Here is an 18,296-nt window from a genome sequence, read left to right as displayed (position 1 = left end):
ATGTGGCAGGGCCAAGCATCTTTCTCCTGGGGCGTCGTTTGAGGATCGCCATAGAATTTTGAGGGCCCCCCCAGCTCCCTTCTTGAAAATATGGGGGGCTGGCCCTCAAGGGCCCCTTATGAATGGTGCCAGTGATGTTGGAGCACATGACCTTCCAGAGACTGACCACTTGCTGCTGGGTACAGGCAAATTTGAACCATTTCATTTCCCCTAATTTCCCACTGTTTCCTCCATAGTTCCACATCTGTCTGTGAATTTTTTTTAAAAAAAGTCCTCATGAAAATCCATCAGCATTTCAGTGTGAAATTCTCCTAAAATACTCCCCTCAACATAGTGCACTTTGGTCAGGTTATTTTCACTATATATGCTCTTCTGTGCATGCTTTATCTCAGTATGTGCATTTTTATACACATCGTTTGTCTGGCGAACTGCCCTCCAAAATTTGGAGAAGTGCAAATTACACTGTCTTGATTTACATGTTGTTTCACAAAGTGCACATGAGTAAAGTTCACCTTTAAATGCTGAATCAAATTACTCTGCCATCCTTGCTAGCTGCCTTGGGAAGCGGAAAAACCCGCTCCACATGTGGCTTTTAAAAGAAGTGGGTGCAGCTAGTCCTCATGAGATACAGCTGCCTCCCCCAAACTGGTGCCCTCCTGATGTTTGGGGGTACAACCCCCGTTGGGGACGGCTGGGATACAGGATCACAATCCGGGAAGCAGCCTATGAAAGCTAAATGCCTACCAGAAAGTCTCTGACTCACTGTTGGGAAGGGGAAGAATAATACATATTTCTGCAGAAGGAATAGCGTGCCAAAACTACGGGAAAAGTTATTTTTCTTCACCTCCATAAAATATATTTGCTCATGTTATATTTAGCGAGTCAAGTTCCCTCCAGGGATTAAAGGCCCCCTGTGCCTAAGAAAACTTAGCCATGAAGTTTCCTAGGAAAATGTTGTTTTAGCACAGCACATCTGATAGCTGATCACGCCATTAAATTGGAACATAATGTTGTGTTTATTGATTCAATTAATCTCCCCACAACCCACAGGGCTTCCTAAGAAACCCAATGGCAGAGAAGAGGGAAGCGTAAGGTTGGGTGAGGCGGAAGCAGACAGGGAGATTCACGTCTCGTTGATGCTGTATTGGCACTTGGGCAACCTCCCGAGGACCTCATACGAGGTGTGGTGGGTGGGGTCGGAGGCCACATTTGGCCCCCATGCCCAAGGCTACCCATTTCACCCACAGGGACTGCATTGGGGAACAGCAGCAATTTTCTTACCTAAGCTAGCTATCTCTGCCTTTGGGACACCAACAGTCACGACACCAATCCCCCACCACCACCTCAGATCTTTCTACATTCCCCCAAACTGACTTATCCTAAGAAAGAAGCACTTTTGAAGATGGAAGTGGGGGGTCATGAATGAATATGAAGATGCAGAGCAGGAAGCTACCCAATGGAGGAGGGACCATTGCTCAGTGGGTGCAGCATATGCTTTGCCTGCAGAAGGTCCCAGGTTTGATCTCTGTCATCATCTTCAGGAAGGACTGGGAATGTCCCCTGCTGGAAATGCTGGAGAGAAGCTTCCAGTCAGAGCAGATGGACCAGTGGCCTGAAACAGCCTAAGGCAGCTCTGTATTCTTATCCAGTACGTTTCCGAGCACAGTTCAAAGTGTTGGTGCTGACCCTTAAAGCCCTAAATGGCCTCGGTCCAGTATACCTGAAGGAGCGTCTCCACCCCCATCGTTTTGCCCGGACACTGAGGTCCAGCACCGAGGGCCTTCTGGCGGTTCCCTCGTTGCGAGAAGCCAAGTTGCAGGGAACTAGGCAGAGGGCCTTCTTGGTGGTGGCGCCCGCCCTGTGGAACGCCCTCCCATCAAATGTCAAAGAGAAAAACAACTACCAGACTTTTAGAGGACATCTGAAGGCAGCCCTGTTTAGGGAGGCTTTTAATGTTTAATCCATTATTGTATTTTATTTTTCTGCTGGAAGCCGCCCAGAGTGGCTGGGGAAACCCGGCCAGATGGGCAGGGTATAAATATTATTATTATTATTATTATTATTATCTCAGCAGACATGGACTAATGTTTGAGGAAGGGTTGTAACTCAGTGGCAGAGCATCTGCTTCGCATGCAGAAGGTTCCAGGTTCAATCCCTGGCATCTCTAGTTAAAAAGGATTGGGAGGTGTTGATGGGAAAGGTGCTTTTCTGCCTGAGGGCCTGAAGAGCTGCTGCCAGTCAGAGCAGACATCACCGGTCTTGATGGAAAATGAATCTGGCACGTTATACAGCACCTTCCCATGTTCCTGCTTGGCGGACATTTTAATGCATGTTCATAAAATGGAGGGATTAAAAACGAATTTGCGGAATAGAGCAAAGTCCAGGTTCCCGTCTTTTCTTCAATGAATGTAATAACAGAAGAGTAATGAGACTAGGGAGCAGATGTGAATGAGAAAAAGCAAATGAGCAAAAGAAGCTGACACAATCTGGACTTGGAATGACCAGATATATATGTGCGTGTGTGCGTGTAAAATTATTTACAAGCTGTTTTGAGTTTTGAATTGACCACAAAAGGGAGGGGGGGGGAGGAGTTGGCTTATATAGGGGCAGGCCCAGAGTCTTGCTGAAGATGCTAACCAGAACACTTTGCTCCTTTTTATAGTGTCCGCACACCCTCTCCCCCACTGTAAGAACACCCAATTTGATGCATGGAAGCACATCACGGAATGCATCCTTGCAAGATGCTCTTCCTTGCTTTCATTTCAGGGGTTGCTGAGGACGCATTTCATTTTTTAAAACACCTTCACTCCTGCTTTCCTTTCTTCCGTCCTCTCTCATGGGGGGGGGGCGCGGCGGGGAAGAAAGTGGCCTAAATTCTACCCCTTCCTCCAGATGGGCTTGGTTTGTATAGCGAAAGGACTACCACCAAAAGCTTAGTCCTCCAGGGGTGGAGGACCTCTTTAAGACCAAGGGCCACATTCCTCTCTGGGCAACATTCTGGGGGCTGTATGTCAATGGTGGGAGAGGCCAGAGGAAAAAGTGGGTGGAGCACTGAAAGTCAAGTTTCCCTTTGCACAGAAGCCTGGCATTACACAAACACCCCTCTACCCTCCATTCAGGCGAGAGAGCAAGAGGTATTGTCAGAGTTCAAGGACACATTCCAGCCAGGCAAAAACACTGGTGTGGAAAGGGTGTGGCCTGGGGAGAGTCTAGAGGGCTAGATTCGGCCCAAGTTCCCCCACCTATATTGTAGATGGTGTAAGGAAAGGCACAAACACCACTGGGCTGGGAACTGTCTTCAACCTAGCTGGCCCTACCAAGGTTTATTTACACGGCTCTCCCATGACCAGCCCATTCTATCCTTACACCTGCTCTGTGAGGCAGAAGCGACAATATCCGGTCTGGTTTAACTCTCAATTCCTCTTCACTGAGAACTCTGGGAATCATGGCTCCACGGAGGGAATAGGGTCCTTCTAACAACTCCCAGCACCCTTAAGAACATACGAAGAGCCTGCTGGATCAGGCCAATGGCCCATCTATTCCAGCATCTTGTTATCACAGTGGCCAGCCAGATGCCCCAATGGGAAATCCGCAAGCAGGATTTGAGCAGAAGGGCAGCATTCCCCTCTTGTGGTTTCCAGCAACCCCTAAAAAAAACTACCACTTCCAGAATTCTTTTATGACTGCTTAAAGTGTTATCACAGCATTTTAAATGTACGGTGTGAATGTGGCCTTGTTTTAGTGCCCTGAGAGGAGGCAAAACCTGTTGAGAGGTCTAAGGTGGTGACAGCAGAAATTCTTTTTAATGGCTGGTGGCTGCCATGTTCTCCACCTCCCAGAAGAATTGATGCTTTTGAATTATGGTGCTGGAGGAGACTCTTGAGAGTCCCATGGACTGCAAGAAGATCAAACCTATCCATTCTGAAGGAAATCAACCCAGAGTGCTCACTGGAAGGACAGACCGTGAAGCTGAGGCTCCAATACTTTGGCCACCTCATGAGAAGAGAAGAATCCTTGGAAAAGACCCTGATGTTGGGAAAGATTGAGGGCACTAGGAGAAGGGGACGACAGAGGACGAGATGGTTGGACAGTGTTCTCGAAGCTACGAACATGAGTTTGACCAAACTGCGGGAGGCAGTGCAAGACAGGAGTGCCTGGCGTGCTATGGTCCATGGGGTCACGAAGAGTCGGACACGACTAAACAACTAAACAACAACAACCACCTATGGCACCTCTTGCTGGCAGCCCAGCATATCTCTGGCCTAATCTCCACACCACGCCATGGGGGTCCCTTGTAAGTTCAGATGTATGGGAAGGATACGGCTGTCGTTTAAATGACTCAAGTGTCGGGGCAATCCAGGTTACTGGCTTCCCAAAACGGGTCCTGTGAGAAAAACTGACCGGGCAGCAAAGCCGCCATACAAATTGCCTCTGAAACGGCTTTCGGAGTGAACTCCTCAGAGTTCAGCCAACATCTAATTTTAACCGTGAGTTCCAGGAGGGAGAAAAGAAGGGGTGGGGGAGAAGAAAGCTGGTGGGAAGATTGCAGAGTTCCTTGAAGCTCTGACCTACAACAGGAAAAGAGCTGTCAGCCTCCTTGTCTCTCGTCGGGAGTCCCGGGGGAGGGAACAAGGGCAGAATGTTTTGTAACACGTTCCCACTGTATGTGTGTGCGTATGTATATTTGCGGGTGGGTGGGGGTATGGCAAAAATGTGGTGCTTACTCATACATCTGCTGAGACCACTCGGGTCTGTCCGAAACCAAAGGCCACAGCAAAGCAAAGCTGAGGTCTACCTAGAATTTCTCCCAGGCGCCTTCTCTTCCGCCTGCACCGATGTAGAAATATGTGTGGGTCTGACAGGGCACATTCCCATGATCGGTGTGGTGCAGTCCAGGGGGAACTGCTGGGCACTGGGGAGGGGGATGGACAGGCTCATGGTGCAAATCTGCACATTATTTTGTATAAGCTAATTTATACATATAGGTGTCTCTAGGAAATAAAGAAGTTTTGCAGTATATCCAGCTGGCCCGTAAATGAGGTTTGTTTTGAAAAGGAGGAATGGGTAGCAAATCTGGGACTGCTGTTTGAGCCTCTTGAGCCATCCACCCTAATTGTGTCTGATGTAGCGGGCAGAAGGTTTGAACTTGAGACTCGGGTTCAAATCTCCATTCAAGCTGCAAGGTTCCTGAGAGACTTGCAACCAGTTGTCCTCTCTTTTTTTCTAGGCCCAACCCACAAAAGGTTGTTGGAAATTATGTGTGCGTGTAAGGGGGAGTTCGAAAGCACGTCAAAGTGCAAGTAGATAAATAGGTACCGCTACAGCGGGAAGGTAAACGGCGTTTCCGTGCGCTGCTCTGGTTCGCCAGAAGCGGCTTTGTCATGCTGGCCACATGACCTGGAAGCTGTAGGCCACCTCCCTTGGCCAATAAAGCAAGATGAGCACACAACCCCAGAGTCGGTCACAACTGGACCTAATGGTCAGGGGCCCCCTTTACCTTTAAGGGGGAGGAATCTAAGATTTCACTGAATATTCTGCCATTTCAAGATTCACTTTGGCAGTTGCACATTTGACACAGTTTAAGAGATTACCTGGTGGGGTGGTGGTGGAGGATACTCACTGTGCCAAATATTCATGTTGTTTTGATGCTGCTTGGGGTCCTCTTTCTCCCGTCCCCCAGTCCTGAGCCTCATCTGCCTGCACTGCTGTTATATCTGCTTGGTGGTGTCAACCCATATGGTTTTGCTTGTGAGTGTCCATGATGTAAGATCATTGGCTCCCAGTATGTTTCCCAGCACAATTCAAAGTGCTGGTGCTGACCTTTAAAGCCCTAAACAGCCTCGGTCCAGTATACCTGAAGGAGCGTCTCCACCCCCATCGTTCAGCCTGGACACTGAGGTCCAGCTCCAAGGAGGGCCTTCTGGCGGTTCCCTCACTGCGAGAAGTGAGATTACAGGAGGGAACCAGGCAGAGGGCCTTCTTGGTAGCGGCGCCCGCCCTGTGGAACGCCATCCCATCAGATGTCAAGGAAATAAACAACTATCTGACTTTTAGAAGACCTCTGAAGGCAGCTCCGTTTAGGGAAGTTTTTAATGTTTGAAGTTTTGTTCTGTTTTTAATAGTCTGTTGGGTGCCGCCCAGAGTGGCTGGGAAAACCCAGCCAGATGGGCGGGGTATGTATGTATGTATAAATAAATAAATAAATAAATATTAGATTGCATGGTCACACAGCCAATAGGACTAAAGATCAGTTGGGCATATGAGGCAATGGGCTGGGAAAGCAAGGATGAACGAAGAAGGGAGAAGAGCGTCTAAACAACAAGTGCCAACAACCCCAGCTACTCCTTCTCCCTGGAATAGTCACGTGGGCAGTGACACCCAATAAGAGAATAGACTGAATTAGCTGTGATGACATTACTAATGGCACATGAAGATCACTGAGTGAGAGCAAGTAAGGGCAATCAAACAATAAGCAAGGAGTGTGGAAGTATTTTTTAAAAAGAGGGTATTTCCCCCCAACACCGTTGAAAACGTTTACAAAATCCAACCAACTCAGAGCAATTTTTGGGCAGCTGTACTGTAAACCACGAGAAGGGAACCTGAGCCCTACTGGAGTTTGTTGAATTGCAACTCCCATCATCCTCGATCACTGGGCAGGGTGTTTGGAGCTGATGGGAGCTGGAGTCCAACAACACCTAGAAGGTAGACCGGTTGCACCAACTCATAATTGTACAGTGGAACCTCAGTTTATGAACACCTCGGTTTATGAATTTTCGGTTTATGAACGCCGCGGACCCATCTGGAACGGATTAATTCACTTTCCATTACTTTTAATGGGAAAGTTCGCTTCAGTTTATGAACGCTTCAGTTTATGAACAGACTTCCGGAACCAATTACACCCATGTTTCAGTTTATGAACGCTTCAGTTTAAGTACTCCGCGGACCCGTCTGGAACGGATTAATCCACTTTCCATTACTTTCAATGGGAAAGTTCGCTTCAGTTTATGAACAGTTACTCCGCGGACCGTCTGGAACGGATTAATCCACTTCCTATTACTTTCAATGGGAAAGTTCGCTTCAGTTTATGAACGCTTCAGTTTATGAACAGACTTCCGGAACCAATTGTGTTCATAAACCGAGGTACCACTGTATTGCTAAATTTATTTATGCTAAGCATGTAAGCTATTCTAACTGGTGCACATGCTTGCTGGAGATCCTGGGCTGTACAGGCTCAGTATTAGAGCATCTGTTTTGCATACAAAAGGTGACAAGTTCAATCTCCAGCATCTCCAGGTAGATTTGGGAGAGACTCCTGTCTGAAATGCTAGCGAGCTGCTGCCAGTTAGTGTAGGCAAGACTGAGCTACATGGAGCAATGGTCTGACTCTGTATAAGGCAGCTTCCTATGTTCCCAAGAGTTATCATTTCACTCTGGGGAACGACCACAACACAGATGGTTACATGTTCTCAAACTTTCAACTCCCTCCACCCCGTCCCTCACAACATCCCTTTTAGCAATGAACGAAAAAAATCAATAAAATAAATCCTCAAAGGATCCTTCTAAGATGGACGTAAAACTGTTTTTAAGACCCTGAGAGTTTTCAAGTACCCTAGCTTCACTCCCACAGATCCTAAAGTGCGACATTTGTGAGCAATGAATGTTGTGGAATCTGGTGTTTGTGAACAATTAAGCGTTTCTGGGCTAAGACCAGAAACTCAGCTTTTAATCAAAGTCTCGATTTTTCGGGGGTGGGGAATGTCTCAAGGAGCTAAAATCTGGCCGGCAACATCTGCTAGTTTAGCGTAGAAATAATAATAACCAAGATGTATATAGTCTAGGGAGAGGAGAATGTGCTAACACTGCAACAACACTTGGCTGGATTTTCAAAGCTTTCAAAAGGTTTAATGAGTTACTGTCTGAAGGCAGGAAACAACTTAAGACCCTTGTTCATCTGTTATCTCTCTTTCTCTCTTACACGCACACACACACGTTAAAACCAGGCACTCTAGCAATTTAATTTAAGCATTTCTAAATTCCAAATCAGGAAGTCCCCGGCTCGATTGCTTCTGTAATGAAGTACCTAGACAGCTAGCCTCTACCCTCACATCTGCAACATGTGAATAATATTCGTCAGACTCAGAGGGCTGTAGTAAATATTGCAAGGGATGGGGGAGAATTTCAATTCAGGATGCATTTAAAGATGAGCCTACCTAATTTCGCACTTTCGGAAGGAATTCTCAAACTGAAATGCAGGCCCCCCCCATATTCATGGGCACTTCTCTGAATTTTGCAATGCAGTTCTCCCGTCAAGTAATGTGAACAAAAAGTATATATTCGGGGCAAGTGTGCACAAAAGTGCATATATTTGTGAAACCAGCATGCAAAAATGCTAAGTTGTAGAATTCCCTCCCCGTGGAGGCACATCTGGCTTCTTCACTATCCGGCTTTTGGTGAATGCTGAAGATTCACCTCTTTGTCATGGCCTTTGACCCCTGAGATGTGCATTTTAAGGATCCACCCTATTCCTTCGACTGTAATCTGTTTTAACTGTTTTTAATTTTGAACTTTGAAATTGTTGTAACCTGCCCCGAGTCCTGGTGGTGAAGGGCTGGTAATACTGCTACTAGCTGCTTTGCAGAGATGCAAACATTAGGCAAAACTGCATACAAAAAAGTGTATTTAGGAAAAATTCACACTAAAAGGAGGGCTCAGCATGCTCAGTAGATGTGGGCTGACTGGGTGGGCGGGAAATGGCAGAAAAAAGGGGCGAGGAGGACAAATGGAATAGAATTATCCTGGTAGTGGGTCTGGCTGGCTGAGTGGAACCCTGAAAACAAGCAGTGAAGGTCTCTTAGCGGACCTTTATTCCAGTGAAGGACAAAACACTTGTCATTTGTGTTTTGATGCAAGAGGTCACTGGATAATGGATATCCCCACCATTTCTTGGTAGAAAGCATTTTAGTTAAAAGTAAAAAAGAGAGGGCACCCCTTAATATTGTAACTACTAATTGATTGAAATTTTAAAAAAATGCATAAATATCAATTTGAGCAGGCGTTCAATCAAATGTCACCAAGCAAACAAATGAAACCGAGTCTGGGCATAGCAGCCTTTACTTTTTTTTTGAAATTATCAATAATGTCTGTTGTTGATACAGATCATCATTCACATTGTGCAATGTGGTTTATATATTATGATTAAACAGGCAGGCGAATCCATCTTTTATTGTTAAAAACACAAAATTATTTAAGTGGATGAGGTCATGGGGGTTGACTCAAACTAAGCTGCTCTATGCAGACGATGAAAAGCAAGCCTGGGGCCAGAATGCATCCCTCCAGGACTCTCTGTGTAGCCTTTGGTACTCCCCTCAAGCCACTCCCATTCCCCAGGCCACACCCCTCTCCTCAAGCCACACCCATCACCAGCCCTGTTCTATGCCATCCTCAAGTGCTTTTGCCTGGCTGGAATGTGCCTTTGAACTCTGATAATGGCTTTTGCATGCCTGGATGGAGGACTAAAGTGTGTGTGTGTGTGTGTGTGTGTGTGTGTGTGTGTGTACATTTGTGTGGCTGGAATGTATGAAGGTAAGAGTCACATCAATTGCTACACCCACTTTTGTCTCAGACTCTTCCCACATTGGCATGTGACCTCTCCTGAAAAGTCACTAGCAGTTCCATGCGAATTTCACTTAATGAATATGCATTTTTGAATAGTGTACACATTTTTACAAGCAACTGTCCCAAAGATATTTTTGCATGCCATTTTCACTATTTCATTCACTTTTAGGCACAATTTCTCCTAACAGGAGGGCTGCCATACGTCCGGGTTTTCCCGTACACATCCACAAAATGCCTGGGGAAAGCCGAACGCATGGCAAGTAGGGTGATTTTTTTTAAAAAAGGCTATAAAAAGCCCCCAGAGCCCCAAAACTTTGAAAAAGAAAGACCTCAACAACTTTGTCTGGATTTTCACTTTTGGGAAGATGGCAACCCTACCTAACAGATGCATTTTTGCAAATATTGTTTGTTTGGAGAACTGTACCGCAAAGTTCAGGTATGTGCAAATTCTGAAGGTCAGTTCTCATATTGTTTCGGGAAAAGTGTAAATTGGATGGATTGGCCTTTAAATGTGGACTGAATCAAATGACTCCCCCCCCCATCCACCTTCCCAGTGCTAGCCAAACTGCACCCCCACCCCCACTCACAAAGTCAACCCTAGAAAAATCTTGCTTTACCATTCAGAGACCCAAGTCACATCTTCATCCATTGCCTGCCCTCTCCCACACCATGGTGCTATCTGAGGTTCATCACCTTGCCCTGCAAATTCTGTCCTGGGTGTCATTGTGTAGCTTATGGGGAGACAGTAGGAAATTCGCTGCACCCTGAACCTCCATTGCGCACTTGGCTCCTCCCACTCACCCTACTATTTCGCACCTGGATCCCGGCTGCTGGACCTCAGGGTTTCTAAGTACGCAGAGCAGACCTCAGAAGTCCTCCCACCTGCTCTGTGTACCATAGATCCCTTTGTGTTGCCTGAAAATGGCTCTGTTCCGGTCTGCAGGGTGGTGGTGGGAAGCTGCTGCTCAACGTGCCCTAAAAGACTAAACTAATGTTTCATTCCCAGGCCATTCCTCCTGCTTCTTTATAAATCTATTTATTCATTTCTGGTACTTTTTTTCTTTTTCTTTAAATGTTCCCTCCGCTCTGGAATGCTTTCTTTCTTTTCTCTCCCTCTCTGGCGCTCCGGGTTATGTGAAAAAATCTATGCCAAGCTGGTCCGTAGGCGTGGCAGAGCCGATCTGGTTTGCGCGTGACATGTTCTTTGACGTACTGTGTGGTCAAGGAGCTGGGGGCTGGGGGGGGTTGGTAATCTGAACGTCGGCCAAGCCTTGCACTTCAGTTTCCTGACCTGGCAAGCATTCAGAGAGACCCCACTAAGTGCTATTTCCTAAATACACTCTCTTTTCATAACAATCTTACCACATTTTGCTTTACTTTTTTATTTTATTTTTTACAAGCACTCTTTTTTTAAAAGAGAGAGCGAGAGAAACCGGACTCCTTCAAGGCGGCCTCGCATTTGGAAGTCATCAGAAACCCCGGACTCTAAACACAAAACATTATTAATGCGTTGTAATCTGCCCTCGACGTTCCAGATGAAAAGGAGAAGGGGAAAGAAATGGTTTATAGTTCTGGAGTTATAAGGTTTTAATTGCCTTTTTAAGAGCGCAGAAACTTTTGAGTGCTCCCTGTTATAAAAGAGCAGTATCTGTTTCTTGATAACTGGCAAATGATCTCAACTATTTTTATGAGGTTCTCTCCACCACCACCCATCCCCAGTTTGGCCTTCCTGGTCCTCCCCCCGCCAACCCCTCCCTTAACTCACTGGCTTTTTCATCCCCTCTTTCATTCAAGTGTCACCCCCATAAAGGCACTGTTCAGATCATTTCTGATATAAAACTGGAAGGGAGCTTTGGCCGAAGAGAAACTTCATTACAAACAACTCCTTTACAATCTCCACCTCGCTATAAAACACTTGATTCCAGAAAATGAGTTCTATAAATAAGGGCAGCAGTTGGGGCGGGGGGAGTGGGGAATGACAGCTTCTTGCAAGAAGATCATATACATCTGGCTAAAATAACTGTGCTCCTTTAAGTAACCGGATTTCTAAATATTATTCCTTTGTGTCTACTGCGTTTTAGCGATGGGAATGGCTTCCCCTAGCCACACCCCTCTGAAAACAAAACAGAAATCCTTTCATAACTTAATCAGGAGTAAGAAAGTAAATTTGGATTGCAGGTAAAGTTGATTTTAAGGCACACTCATTTGCCTGGAAAGATGAAAAAACAAAAAAACCAAGTGTAATGAAAACTGCCTCCATCTCTTTCTCCTCCTAAGTCTGAAATGGAGAGTTGGAAGACCTACTCTGAATATAGTTTATTTGGCTAAACCAGGGGTCTCCAACACAGTGCCTTCACCCACCCCCCTGGGTGCCCACTAAGCCCCACCTCCCTTTAAATTCAGGGGGATTTAGCTTTGTGGCAGAGGATTGTGATTTGGAGAGCGTTGTGTTTTATTTATTTTGGTGTGTGTTGGGTTGATGGTGGCTATCTTTTTGAAGCATCACCCCTCTAGCCCCCCCCCCAATGAAATGGGCATTATGTGAACCCCACAGGAGTTTCAGATTTCCAAATGTGCCCCCAGCTCCCCCCCCAAAAAAGCTTTGGTGAACCCAGACCTAAACTGGTCCAGTCAAAATGAAGAGAGGGGTAATTGCTTCTTTGTGCTTTAATCAACAATCATATAAAATGGGATGGAGGGAAGGATCTCAGGTCTGGGGGCCAATTGCAGCCTGCCAGGCACCTTTATCTGCCCCCCACTCAAATAGCCCCTCAGCTCTGACAGTACGGAGCAGCAGAGAGATGCATCGCCATCCAATCTGATTCACAACCCCATCCTGTGGGCAGAGGAGTAGGGGTATCATTTCTGCAATTTTCTGGATGGGGTGGTAGTGCTGAACTTACGTCGTGGTAAAAAGGTAGAGGTAGCAAGAGGAAGAGCAAACCTTGCTGACGCTGCCACGCGGATTGTAACTACCTCCCCCCTTCTTGTGATTTGAATTTGTTTTGTTTTTAATGTTGTATTTTAAACTGTTTAAAACTTTGGGATCTCAGGCTGAAGAGTGGGTAATTAATAGTAATAACAGCAATGGTGCAGAAAGAAAATTTTAAAGGTAATTCAGCACCCCCTTTTAGCCCTGAAACCATATTCGGTTTGGGATGAAAGTTCAATATCCCAAGTGGTTTGCACAACTTTAGACCTTACTGGACCTTTGTAGGTTTGTGCACCAGGTCTTTCAAGTAGCTAACAACACCCCTGCCCACAACTGACAGGTGTTTGGTTGGTGGAAATAAAAGGGCCTTTTCAGTTTTAAAATCTGGATTGAGGAAGAGCCTCCTGAGGGAGTTGTATTTGTCCTATCCCACTGCCTGCTTTGAAGGAAGCTCCATTCTTGAGACCCCTCTGCTTGACCTTGCTGCCAGTGACAGGGTTGTGGAAACTGTTGTGCTTCTCTTGTCTTTCGAAGGAGGCCTATGTCACACAGCAAGAGCCCCCATTTCCGATTCACTGGCTGCCAAGCAGAAGAGGTGATGGAAAGGTAACTGGGATGCATCCCACAACTCTTTCTGTTTACACAGCCATTCTATAAAATATGTAGAAATGCTAATTTATTTAACCACCCAGAGATTTTGCACAAAAAGCAGAAGATATCTCAGTGTATTAAAGCCTCTGTACGTGTGAATGTGTACGTATTTTCCCCTTACGAATCCAAGGATGTGCTTGTGACCCCATATTCCATCGAAGGGGGTCCATTCTGGTTTTTTTGGGGGGGATGAAGCTTTCCACTCCTCTACACCCTCACAACAATCTGGGAAGGGCAGTAGCTCAGTGGTAGAGCATCTGCTTTGCATGCAGAAGGCTTCAATCCCCTCTTCCACCTCCTCTACCTCCAGGTAACTGGAAAGGGGACATTACGCCCACAAAAAAGGACTGGATAGAAAAGCTATATGAATTTATAGAACTGGCCAAATTAACGACAGTCATAAGACACCAGTCAAATCAGAAATAAAGGATGGAGTGGCAATGCTTTGAGGATTACAGTATATGAAAAAACACTGTTCCAAATAAAATCTGTTGATATGTTTAGACTAAGTACGTAAAGTTGGTGCAGAGTATGTAAAATTAATAATAGGGGAACGTTTAAAAAAACCAAAGACACAATGTAAACAAAAATAGAGAGTACGAAAAGATGTCGATTTGAGGTGGAGGGAAGTCACAGCAGTGAAATGTCTACTTTATGCTATTGTAAAGAATTGACTGTATACATTTTTTTGGAGTTTAAACAAAAGAAAAAAGGAAAGGAAAAAAGAGATGGGAGAGAACCTTGCATGAAATTCTGGAGTCAGTCAGTGCAGACAATGCTGAGCTAGATGGTCTGATTCAGTTTAAGGCAGATTCCTTTGTTCCTGGGGGACAGGGGAGGCTGAAAACAAACCGCTTCACTAAGGTAACCCACGTGAGCAACATGTTTGAATATAATAAAACAACAATTGCTCACTCTAAAGCAAACTCAGGTGCTGAGTGCCAAAAGTAATAGAGCCATAACACGCCAAGTGAAATCCAAAGGGGACATATTGGTATGTTCGTAGGAACCCTGAGGTTTGCAGAAGTACTTAAGAACAACAACTACCCTAAGATCTTCCCCTCCCTGAAGAAAAGCCTTGTCTGCTAAGATTGAGCATGCTCAGTAACCACAAAATTCTAAGTGTCAAGTGTTATATTTTTAAGTCTCCTGAAGGAGGGTTTGGTGGGCTGGCAAGAACCCTGCTGAGGAGGATATCCTGCAACCTTTTGATGCACGTCCCACTTGTACTAATACTAAAAAAGAAAGAACCTGGGCTGAGAGACACATACATCAACACAGTGATCTTTACACCAACCCTGTAAGGTAGGCTTCTGTTCATTATTACCATATTGCAGATGGAGAGGAAACAAGACTTAGAAAATAGCAGCCTGCCTAGCGGTACGCTGTGTTTGTGACTGAAGCACTTCTGCTTGGATGTTCTCCCACCTAGGCGCTGACAGCTTCAGGAGAAAGCTGCCTGGCCCTTGAGACTCTCCCTGGGACACATACCTGGCCGCTCCCCTCACTAGCCCTGCTTCACGCACTGTCCTTGAGTGTTTTTGCTTCGCTGAGATGTGTCCTTGATCGTGTTTCTTCCTTGCCTGGATGGAGGACAGAGGACAGAGACAGGCGTGTGGGGGTAGAAAGTAGCCTACAGGACAAAGATAAAATTGACAATCCTTGCTTCTGGCCTTGCCTATCACAGAAGGTTGCCCAGAAAGGAAATCAAGTCAAAAAGGTCTTCTTTAACTCTTCCTGGTCATGGTGGGGGGGCCTGATAACCCATTACTTAACTGGAAGATTTTGTGGCTCATCACAGACATGGTCAACCCTCCACAGGGTTGAGGTCTCCTGGTTTAAGTCATCAACCTTTGGAATGCCCCATGCAAAATAAAAATGGTGGTGCTGTTTGGGTGGCACATCAGTTGTAGGTCCTGGGGAAGCCTAGAAAAGATAAAATTTTGGAGCTCTCCTCATCCTCAAAACCACTGGAGGCAAGTCCATTATGGCAAACCAGGTACTGCCCCATCAATCTGCCTGCCTTCTTACACACGTCCAGTTCAGGAGGTTTGTGCACTGCTGGTCAGCTTGGTCCTCCTTAGTCTCAGTTTTGCCCCTGCAGATGGGGCAGAACTAGAAATAGTTGACACTGCCTATCATTGGCTTTGAGCTCCGCCTACTGTGAGCCTCCTTGCCTTCCACCCTACCTGTCCCAATGGGCACTTGGCACCACTATTCCAAAGCTGACTCTCACTCTGGATGAGGAACAGGCACAAAGGGAGGGGAGTGGACAGGAAGGAGAGGGAGAAAACCAGAGACCAATGCTCATAATGGGGTGTCAGCCTTGTAATTCAACATGGCTCCAGCCCTGCCTTGCCGGCCGAGGACAACATGTCGCTTTTGATGGCGAGCTGCTCAATAAACTTTTACGGTCTTGCCTTAAAGGAGAAACAGCTGCCGAAGTCAAAAGCAGCTGCGGTCAGCAATAAAGCAGAGTTGGCCCACGATCAGCTCCACTCTCACCAGTAGGTGGTATTGTGGTCAGCAACTCAGCAGTAATTACTACAGAGAATTCCCCAAGAGAGAAGGGTAACGGGAGAGGCACAAAGAACTCACTGTTGCTTTATTTCCAAAGAAGAAGAAGAAGAAGAAGAAGAAGAAGAAGAAGAAGAAGAAGAAGAAGAAGAAGAAGAAGAAGAAGAAGAGGAGGAGAGGAAACTGTGCTACCAGTTTGGATCATCCAACTACTTGGACAGCACACCATGAAACACACACGAAATCTATGGCACAAGTGACATTTTACACATGGAATCATTAAGCATTATATATGTAAAGATGTGTGTTGTAGACAAAACCAGCCTCTCAATTGACTCATTTGAACAGATGTGTCTGGTAGACCAAAGATGAAGGTATGTCAGATGAAGGGAATGTCAGAAAGCATAGGTGGCACCTAAGAAGCTTTCCCAACTGAGTGCCTTCCAGATGTTTTGGACCAGTCCATTTCAGCTAAGGGGACAACACCCTACCAATCTCAGTCTGCCCTATCACTTGCCTCCACACAGTGGTGGAACTACATTTTTGGGGCTGAAGTGCAACCAACTTTTCCTCTAGTCCCATCATATTGCCACACCCTTGCATCAGCAACATGGGTGGGGTGGTTATTTAATTAACAGCTACTTTTTTAAAAAATGTACATGCATCAAACATAAACACCAGTAAACAACCACAATAAAATCTGAGAACCAAAGAAATGTCTTGATCACTTACAATGGCATGACAGCTGGTAATATGATGTTAGTTCTCGTTATAGAAAAGGCTATCCCCGTTATCATATTCGTCAGACAGAGGGATTTAAGGCATAATAAAATAAACAACTGATGATAATGCCCCAGATGCTCAAATCATTCATTCTTTTTCTAAACTGTAGCCTACAGGGTTGGAAGTGTACTTCTTCACATGTCTTATTTGTATGAGAAAATAAAACTATGCAATTCTACACACACAAAGGGCACCCTGTTTTACCTCTCCCTTGATGTGGATTTGATGTGAAAAGTTGACCAGATAATTCCTATTGCTCTTCCATTGTTGAGTTATCTCAAGTCTGGTACTGGCTAACACGAATCTAGTCAAGTCCTTTCATGGGAATGGCCAATGTTGGGAAGAAGTGGGATTTATGAAGTAGCAGTGATGACTGTGAATCAAAGATGATAATCAACCAGCCCTCCACAAAGACAGAATCTCCTTTAAGACAAACAGAACCACCCAGTCACTCAAATGAAAACCCCACCATCAACAGCCATCTAACCAGATTATTAATTCAGATTCAATCCAGATTCGCTGAGCCTCAAAAATATTGCAGCACCTGGAGTTACCAGATTGTTCACAAGGGGCACTTCCAATTCATTTGTGAGCCCTTGCAACTTTTGCAGAAAAAAACTTTTGGCTGATTTATTGGAAACCATCTTTAAAATATTTCATAGAATCATAGAATGATACGAGTTGGAAGGGACCCTGAGATTTGAATGACTGCTGTGGGATCTCAGAATGATCCAGTTTTTGCAGCCAGCTAATTTCCTGCAGTGTCCATTCAGCACACCTGAGGCCTGCAAACAGAAAATGTGGATAGCATCCATCCCTAAGGGAAGGATACCCAAATAAATAACATGCCTTTTTCCTTATTTCTTATTTCTTATTTGCTTAGCTATAATGAGCCGGCGGGGTTCTTGCATTCCTGTGCTTCCTCTGGGCTTCAACAGTGTGTGCAATATCGCTTCATTCAATGTGCCACTGGTACCCAGGCTTGGCCTTTTAAAATCAAATTAAGTCTGAAAATCAGGAGCATTGGGTGCTCCCGTCAAGAAGACAAGAGCAATGACTTCCTGCCATATTGAGGAATTTTCATTCCACTTCCTCTCTTCCACTCCCTTGGTAACCTTGAGATAGATCTACCAAACAAAAGGGGTGAAGAAGATTAATTGGATAAGACAAGGGATGAGCAAATGGGTTTGCAGTTTACAGTCAGCTGAAGTGTTGGGGGGAAACATCCTCAAAGAGGGATATCTCCTGGACTGAAAACCTCACAGTGAAAATAAAGCCCTTTCACTTATACTGAAACCACATTTTGCTTACTCCCTGTCGGCGACCAAAATGATTTTCAGAACATCTGAAGGGAGGAGGTTGTAAAATTTTAGATTCCTTCTGTCAACAGCTTGGCCATAGTCTCACGTTAAATACTCAATTTGATGTGGCTAACCTTTTCTGCGTTTTATTGCCATCGGTATGCCTCCTGATGGGTAAACCAGGTACAACCAACGGAGATTTGAATTAAGGTCATAAACCAAGGCCTCTTAAATTGCCAGAATGCTGTTTCAATCATCTCACTGTGGAGCAAGGCAGCTTGATTCAACCAAAATACACTCGCTAGAAGCACCAGTAATAACTAAAAAAGGTTCCTTTTGACATAAAAATGGGAAAGAGTACTTTTTAAATCAAATTTAATTGCAGGTCCTGCAGAGCTGATTCACACAGGACATTTTTCCTGCACATGAGCAGTTCCTGATCATCCTTAAGTATATAATTATATGCACAATTGTAATGTCTGAACGCAAATGTACAC

At 45.3% G+C, this 18,296-nt stretch overlaps 1 protein-coding gene and 1 non-coding gene across 25 annotated transcripts in view; one reads left to right on the top strand and one right to left on the bottom strand.

Annotated features, from left to right (window-relative positions):
• BCAS3 (BCAS3 microtubule associated cell migration factor) overlaps positions 1 to 18,296 on the bottom strand; it is a 454,932-nt gene that overhangs the window by 92,663 nt on the left and 343,973 nt on the right. The gene's annotated exons all lie outside the window — the stretch shown is intronic.
• TRNAA-CGC (transfer RNA alanine (anticodon CGC)) lies at positions 2,096 to 2,167 on the top strand. The gene has a single exon. It is a non-coding gene; the product is annotated as a tRNA-Ala (tRNA).

The sequence above is a fragment of the Zootoca vivipara genome, chromosome 14 (assembly GCF_965207765.1).
Source record: "Zootoca vivipara chromosome 14, rZooViv2.hap1.1, whole genome shotgun sequence".
NCBI classification, from domain to species: Eukaryota; Metazoa; Chordata; class Lepidosauria; order Squamata; family Lacertidae; genus Zootoca; species Zootoca vivipara.
This window is presented reverse-complemented; position numbering and strand designations above follow the sequence as displayed.